Here is a 9,044-nt window from a genome sequence, read left to right as displayed (position 1 = left end):
ACTGGAGAGGACCGGAAACATCACACAGCAGGGGGGGACCAAGCCAGTCGCCGCAGCGCAGCATCCCCAGCTGAAAGAGGACCGCTAAGGGCGAGAAGTCACACAAGGGAAGACGATGGGAGGCTGGTGGCCATGGCAGCCCGTCTCCCGGGACGCGGGTCCGCGGGGCTTGATTAATGGTTACGTGCGCCGAGTGCATTATTGTGCATTATCAAAATTAGACGCTGGCTCGCGCGTTTTACGGGCAGCCCGGCGTAAAAAGCGCCTGTAAAGTTATTAGAAGCGCGGGCTCAAACAAACAGTTAATTTTGGCGGCCAGGGGCCCGGGGAGGAAGCGAGGAGCGCCAGCGCCTGGGCCGCTGCAGGGGGTCCCTGGAGACGTGCGACACGGCCGGCCGTGGAAGCTCTACAAGGAGAAAGGGAAGCAGGGAATTCAAGTGTCCGCTTCCTGTGCTGGGAGGGAAGACCGTTGGTGCGTGACGTGGCTGAGGGCAGTTTTCGGAAATGACGTCGTCTTCTTTTTTTTTTTTAATTCTTTTCTTTCATTTCAAACAGGTTTTGTTGAGCGAGGGTGTGGTTAACATGATATCTGAAAGTTGTTGTTGCTGTTGTGGGGGATGATGTGCTTTTGTTCTTCGTTGTTCGTTTGCTCAACTTACAAATTATTTCCATAACTGTTTGGGTACATCTGACATTTCATTACCAGGATGAGACAGAAGTAGACAAGAATGAGAGATAACTGTAGAAAATTCCGTGAATCTCAGTGACTGATTTTCTACTAGGTCTCATCGAGGGAAGAGGAGTAACCGCTTGAGTAGAGGACAGGCGTGTCAGACCAGAGGCACCACACTAGCGGTTCGACACCCGTGTGGTGCAGCTTACTTTTTCTTGTTGACCCCACTGTTGAATGAGTAACTGAAACGAAAAGCAGCGAGGGAGCTGGTACCGGCATATATATAAGACCGCACTTCTAACCATTGAAAAGTCATGGAGCTTTTTTTATTTATTTTTTTTTTTTTTTGGAGGGGGGGGGGATCTTATACAGGGACAATAGACTTTTGCTTGCTTAGAAATTCCTTCACTTTTACCAAAAGACCTTCTTTAATCAGAAACAGTGTCGCAGTCTATTGCCTTACAGTTTTCCGAATCACAAGCCACATAAAGTCAGCAGACACTTCACTAGGAACAGGTACATTATTTATTTCTTCCACCGCTTGCGACAACCTGTTTATGTGAATACTGACAGCAAAACGTTAATTGTAATTTCTTAATGATCAAATGGTCTGTTGTATGTCCTCGAGAATTGTGGTTATGTCATAGACATGTCTACATCATTCTTTCTTCCTGCTTTCCTTCCTCTCTTAGTTTCTTATTTGTCTTTCCTTCTTTTTTAAACCATAGTTTGATGCACTGTTTAAGATTTTGCTTCGCAACACTGCAACACCATTGTTTCTCGCAACAGTTGATGTTACCTAACCTTGCAGCGGAAGTCATATAAATATTTTCGCGTAATACTCTCCTTTTTCGAGTTTAATATAATACATTACATGGACTCGAACTATTTTATTTCATAAGAAATAGATACTATGCCTACAGTTTTTTAAGAAGTTATTATTGTATATTTGTTTATATGTCTGTGTATGTGGAAGCGTTATTTACCTCAGAACTAAAACTAAAACTGGAAAATGGGTGTGGAACAATTAGCTACACTGACACTGAACACTACACACTCTCATGTAGTGGTTGTCGCTGTCACAAATGTCGTCCCTGGCTCAGGCCTTGAAGCTGTCAACTGTACCTTCACTGGGACGCCGCCCTGACTGTGGCGACAACGGGTGGAAATGACGGCTGTATTTATTAATATGTCCGCGCTGTTGGCAATTATCATCACTGTCAAGCAAGACGCCCTTTTGAATTCCAGCGATGATGAAGCGCAAGACCCCGGGCCGCCGCTGGCAGCAAAAACTGTTTCCGTGGAACCGCTTGAAGGAAAGGGAGGGATGCGGTGCGTGGGGGGGAAGAGGTCGGGCCAAAATTGACAGCCCATTGATGAAGGGATATTGGCCCGGTTAAGGAAATTAAAGCGCCTCAGTGTTTAGCCACGTCCCTGGAGACGGCTTGGTCGCTAATCTTTTTCGGTAATGTTTCATTTTCGCCGAGAGTTTTCTGCGAGGGTTGTAAAGAGCAAGGACAGAGATGGAGGAAAAGGGAAGCCTTTGGGAGGAAAGATGGAAAGGGGGGGTTGTCTGGGAGGGTATTGGGGGGTCTCTTCTGCGGTGATTGGTTATGAGCTGCTCGCAAAGGTTTGCTTCTCAGTGTCAGGACCTGTCTTTGATCTAATTTTTGTCTCATTGTGTGCAAAGGAGGAGGGAGCAGGCATCAGGGACTCCGGTTGGGGGGGGAGGAGTGAAGGAGTGAGGGAGGTAGTAATGGTCGCCGCTTTGTCTCCCGGCTCTCCGCCAAACCCCCTGCTGCTCGTTCTGCCAGCGCAAAACATCTGCAGGCATTTCCCTTCCCTCGAAGCCAGCCACCATTTTCCGGTTCTTGTGAGTTGACGCCGCGCGCTGCTTCCGGACAGACGGTTCGCTGCATTGTCGCCAGAGGGCGGGCTTGTCGTTCACTTTTGTCGTCTGCTGGCATGCTGCGGGATATGGAGAGGGGGAAAAAATTGAGGATAATAACCCGCATTGTGGAATCCGCAACAAAGAGATTTTTCATCGAGATCTGGCTGACAGGATCAAATTCTGAGTACTCAGAGTATTAATGGAGGTCAGAAAAGAAAGCAGCTAGGATACATTGCTCAAAAATGGCAGGAGAAAGCGGGAAAGGACAACTGAAGCAGATGAATTTCAAACAAAAAGGCCTGAGGGATTGGGAAAAAACTTAAAATAACATTAAGTGATCCACCCATGATTTTCTTCTCCTCCTCCTTCTAATATTACTTAACAATGGGGGAAAAGGAAATAATCTCTGAGAAACGAGGATCGAGAAAGAGAGTGAGGAAGAGTGAAAAGACAGAATGAAGAAATAAAAAAGGAGGAAAGAAAAAGACAGAATAAAAAAGAAAAAAAAATGGACGAAAAAAAATGAATGAAAGAAAGGAAAAGCGTGAAATAAAAAATTTTTACTACTTGAATTTACACATTGTTAAGTATTTGTTTAGTGGCTTCAGTCCTGATTCTAGTTAAAAAATTTTCACAGTAAAGAAATACAATTAACAAAATAATAAGTTTTATTTATTTTATAAATACATAAAATAACCTTTTATTAAATTTATCAAAAGTGGCATATCGAAGGTAAGGTTCTCAGCAGGAGGGAAAGAAAGATGCGATAAACGGTCGTTCAATGTAAAAAAAAAATTTGTAAAAAAAAAAATTTTGTATAAAAAAAAATCAACAATTTTTTTTTCATGGATAGTAAGTAACTAAGGCGATTCCAGTTCACTTGCCTCCAACAAACTTGCTTTACCTCTTCTCCACCGAGTCTTCCTGTAATAATACACCATCACAACATTACTTCATCGTTAGTATTGTCTTTGTGTGTCTACTGATATATTGTTCTTTACTTTACTTGTTTAGTCTATTTTTTTTCAGTACAAGGCAGAGTACACTCTGTGCAAACATATATGTATGTGTGAGGGACAAAGAGAGGTCAACGACTTTTTCCCCCCCCCCCCCCTTTAAACTCAACTCGTGAACAGCAAAGAACGTAACGAGGAGCGGTTTGGCAGGAGTTACTTCCCTTGGACTGTAACGGACGGAGCTCAGTTTAAAGCGGGTGTTGCAATGCAGTTGTGAACGCTGGTTTCATTTCTGACTTGTAACTACTACCAGTTTCACAGTGTGGTATGAGTATTTTTGAACTTTGACATTAGAGTGGTTCTCATATTTGTACTATTAATTACTTCCCTTGGACTGTAACAGACGGCGCTCAGTTTAAAGCGGGTGTGGCGATGTAGTTCTGAACACTGTTCTTATCTCTAACTTGTAACTACTACCCGTTTCAGTCTGCTAGGTGTATGTGTGAACTTTGACATTAGAATGCTTCTCATATTCGTATATCCATTATGCACATGAAAAAAAAAATCAACTTATCTGCAAGCCGCCGCTGCTCTTACACCTCGAAAAAACACTTCATTTTATTTTTCCTACACTGAATTGCTAATCAGAAGAATGTCTGAAGGTCATAGGGGGTCATCAACTTTTAAAAGAAAGAAAAGAATGAACGAAGGTGAATATTTTGTCACGTGAGTTACCGAGGAGGTGGTGAGTGTGCGAGTGCGGACGTCAGATCGCGAGGATAGGCGACGAACCCCTAGTAGCTAGGAGACGACAGTGAGGTGCGTCAGCTCGGCCCTCCTGCTGCTCCTGTGACATCATTCGATGAGAGATGACACGGAAGCCGAGGGGAGAGGGGAGAGAGAGGAGGGTGCGCACATCCGTAGCCAAGATCCTCTGATGTCTCATCAGCTCCCGCTGCGACTCCGGCGCGGGAACCAGGTGCATGCTGGGACCCCTCACCGTGAAGCTCATGGAAGGGACGGAGTCCGCGATCCGCCATCCGCGAAGCCACTTAGTCTAAGGAAGATTCTTTATCGAGTTTACGATCTTTTTCTTTCCAGAGAATGACTGGCTCCGGACATGGCTGGTGCTTATGCGGCTATCTCGCAGCTGGAGGCATTGGCGTTACACGCGTAACACTGTAGCCAGCTTGCACGACATCGGCTTGGTAAAGGTAGGTAAGTCTGAGACCAGCTGTAATGACATCGGTTTGGTGAAGCTAGGTAAGACTGAGACCAGCTGTATGACATCGGTTTGGTGAAGCTAGGTAAGACTGAGACCAGCTGCACTACAGTCTTGTGAAGATTGCTGTCAGCTGCAGGCCGTTATTCTTGGTCAGAAGTAAACAGATGTGTCAGCAATCTTGCACGACATCGGTTTGTAGGTAAGATTGGGGCTACAATATTTTGGTCAAGTAAGACTCGGTCTCGAGGGGTACTTAGTCCCTATTATTTTTTTTTAATGTGAAAATGGATGCTTTGGTTCTTGTGGTCTGTACCTTCAGGAGACAAACAGGTATTGAAAATAAAAATTGATATTACGGTGCTTGTGATTATAATGAATAGGTAAGAGGGTAGTGTTGAGTGCAGCGAGGGCGAGAGAAGAGAAATTATGGTATCTCTCTCTCCTTCTTTCTCTCTCGCCCTCCTCTCTCTCCCTCCTCTCTCGCTTCACACACAATAAGCGTCTAAATACATTTATTTATTGCATCCACATCGTATGGGCTACTTTGGCACACTAAGGAATAAATACTTGTGGCAGTTAACCAGTATGATTCCGTAAAACTTCCTGTGTGTTTAGAAATCCTTCCGCTGTCACACAAAGGATGGACTGGGTAGAAGGTTTTAGACGAGAGCAGGATTATTTCCTGCTGTGGTGCTCTGTTTCTTACTTTCAGAGACCTCCCTGTCTTCTCTCGATCACAGTCGGTTGTCTTCATTGGAGTTGCATCCGGTTTTTTTTTTTTTTTTTTCTCTCGTCCAGTCGATAGTGTCCTTTAAGAAAAGAGATTACAGCTGTTTGTGTTGGTAAGAAACACACCCTACTCTCAGCCCCTACCCTCCATCACAAATGGATCTCTGGTATTTTATGACAGACCTGTCGTATGTCCTCCCACCCTCCCGCGTCTTAACGCGGCCGAAAAACTTTCGGAGCCATCTTTAATCAACGGTTACATCAAAGAACGGGTGGCTCCTCTGTAGATGACGTGCAGGCGCGCACTCTTACGATGCTCAATTTTTTGTTTGTTTTGTTTTTGGTTGTTGTTTCCCCATGGAAGGTATGGCTCCGCTAAAAAACTATTAGTCTGTTTAAACACTAATACCTTTTCCAGATGTTTTTTCGTTACTGTCTATACCTCTGAGACAGACGCTAATTTTTTTTTTGTTTTGTTTTTGTTTGATACATATTACATCACAGTACTTATCACATCAGAGAAAGGTACACACACGCACACGCACGTGGAAAGCATCACCTACATAGTATTACCGGAAACAGTGGGTCTGAAGGCCAGGATGTTATAAAGTATCAAGGTGTACTCGTGCGAAGAAGAAAGAGTTTCCTGCCGGTGTCAGGAAAGAAGTGTGTTATGTCAAAATCTCTTTACACTGATGGCTTCAGTGCTCTACCAGATGGTGTCACCTGTGACAAAGCCACAAAATCTTCACCACGCGCCTCAGCCTCAGATGTGATGGGAATGATTAGTCAGGTGTTTGAAAACAGCATCCAGCAGCCATACACCGAGTATACTCTTACAGTCTGTGCGTTTTACACGCCAAGATTTTTTTCAGACAGACACGTGTAGGAGAAACAGTCTGACATTTTTTATACGGACTTTTTTGTATCTCTTTTTCTTTCTTTATTTTCTTTGTTGTTGTGGGTGTTGTTGTTTGTTCGTTGTTGTTGATGTTGTTGTGGTGTTGTTGTTGTGTGGTTTGGGGAATTTTCTGTTTTGTTTTTGTTTTTTCTTTGTTTTTGTTTGTTTTAGTTGGATTTTTTTTTTGTTTTGGTTTTTTTTTTTTGTTTTTTTTTTTTTGTTTTGTTTTTTTTTTTTTTGCTGCTGTGTGGCTTGCCTAACAAATCCTAGTAAGTACACCTGTAAATAAAATGTTTTTTTTTTTAATGTTAAAATATTGGTATGTCGTAAAAAGTCCTTAGCAATTTTTTACTCCCAGGTGTTACTTGCAAATATAGCATTTATTATTTTATTATTATTATTTATTATTATTATATTATTATTATTTGCGAAATACACACCTATCAGAAATGGTCTCCACCTTCCCCTCCTTCCGCAGTTCAAAAGCAATTTTACATAAAGTCTGTTACTTTATTGCGACGCGTGATGTGGACGGGGTGTAGGAAACTGTATCAGGATGTTTGTCCTCCATGGCAAGTTTCGACATTGGGGTTGCCAGTGTAGCGAATCGAAACCTCCGGGCTTATCTAAACGTATGGGCATAGTCTGCGCATGCGCACGAAGCGAAACTTCACTACCGCCTGGTAGATTTTACTTGAAATAAAAGTAAGTACGAAACATTACAAAATATTACGAAATAAAATGGCATTGCAAAAGCTAAAAATTTATCAACTCACAATATGCTTTGGAGCTGGTCTTTTGATAAAATAAACCAAGAAAATATTTACTAATTCCATCGGATGTTTATTTATCAAAACAGCTCAAGCATATTAAGAGTTGTATAATTTTGCTTTTGCAATGCCATTTTATTTAGTTAGTCCAGTAATGTTTTCGTCCTTTACTTTTATTTCAAAGTAACTACCAGACGGTGGTAGCGTAAGTTTCGCTTCATGCGCATGCGCAGACTATACCCATAGTTAGATACGCCCGGAGGTTTCGATTCACTACACCCAGCAGCAACGGTTTGTTATGAACTGCTTTAGTCAACTGACGTTTTCGCCTTAAGGCCAGGTGTTGTGCCCATCTCAAACTGTGTGCAGATTTCATCCAACCTTCCATTCCATTGGCACACCTTGATCCCATACCTCGCCTCCTATGTGCCCTTCGTGCACTACTCCACCTTTTGTTAACGACTGAAGCATGGAGTCAGAGTCCGTACGACCGCGATTTCAATAGCCGTTGAAGTTCAAAAGGGTAACATTACTCATAATACGGTCAAGGCTCTGTGGTCCTTTAGGTGACAGTCACACTTGTGTGGTGGGCCCGTGCACATAAAATATCATAGCGCCTCTATCTCATTTATGTTGGTGGATGTATCGTGGTTCCAGGCGGCTTTAGGGCAAGCTTTGGTCTGTTTTGGCATTGTGCGAGAAATTACTTGATAGTCAGAGCCGAGGTCGAAGTGGATAGTGTAGATTCACGGGTCTGTACGAGCCTCTCTTTGCGTGCGGTAGTATGGGCCCGCCGCTCGACCTCTAGCGTCAAGTGTTATCGAAGTGCGCCATTGCGGCAAGGACAACTGCCCCTTACGCATGGCGTAATCAGACTATTGGCATGCCAGTGCTGCTCGAGTCAATGCAATTGATTCATGGATGACACAGCGAGCTGCGTCGACTTAATCTTGGCGATTTTTTAAACGCAACGTCTTAGTCCTTTTTCAGATTAGTAGGCGTAGATACCTTGGCGGCAGTCATCTTATTCTTTTGTTGAGTAGGCTCCTTGATAAACGACATGTGGCTAAGTGACCCCATAGTGACATTTAATTTGTTTTGCGGTTTGCGGGTATCCTCCCAGGCTGAGTGTAGACTTGTGTGTCTTCTGGAAAAAAATGCAAAGGTCTTATTGTCATGTCTTTAAAAATTAGTTTTTAAATTAGTCGACGTTTTGATTAATTGTCGTATATGACAGACAAGAGTTGTTTGTGCAACAAAATTATTTGTTTTATATTATTAGTTACAGAGGTCAATAAGCTTGATTTTCATAGAGGTGCTTTCTATTGATCGTCACTCGACATCTCATGGCGAACTTCATGAAAAGGCACAAACTGCAGCTGTTATGCTTGAGCTTTGTTTACTTTCAAGTTCAAGACTACATAACAATACCTCAATTCATGGGTAGATTGTGGAGAAGCCAAGTGATACGTAGGAGACACGTGATTTATGGTAAGAAGCGCTTTCGACTCGACTGTGATCGCCGCTTTAAGGAAGACTAATCGAAACCCTATTTTACGGTTTTTAACGGTTTGTAAGATATACATTGACACTAGTGAGATAAAATATGTAAAATACTTTTTCAATTGAAGTATTTACCCCGAAGAAGGTTGATCAATAAGCTTTCACAGGGCCTCTCCTCAACCGTTCTGTAAGGGTCCCAGGCATGTCCTTGTCAGTCGTTCAATATAATTCTGTTAATACGTATGCTTGACGAACACGCAATCTGTTGCTCTCTTTTCTCCGGTCCTGCAAAGATATTCGAGCACATGCAAAATATAAGGATATTCGTATTAACTTTTGTGATTGCACTTGTTAGTATTCGCTCAGTGACTCTCGTACCAGAGACGTCTGCGGTGC

The sequence above is a fragment of the Pomacea canaliculata genome, linkage group LG8 (assembly GCF_003073045.1).
Source record: "Pomacea canaliculata isolate SZHN2017 linkage group LG8, ASM307304v1, whole genome shotgun sequence".
Classification (NCBI taxonomy): domain Eukaryota; kingdom Metazoa; phylum Mollusca; class Gastropoda; order Architaenioglossa; family Ampullariidae; genus Pomacea; species Pomacea canaliculata.
Note: the sequence above shows the minus strand (reverse complement) of the source record.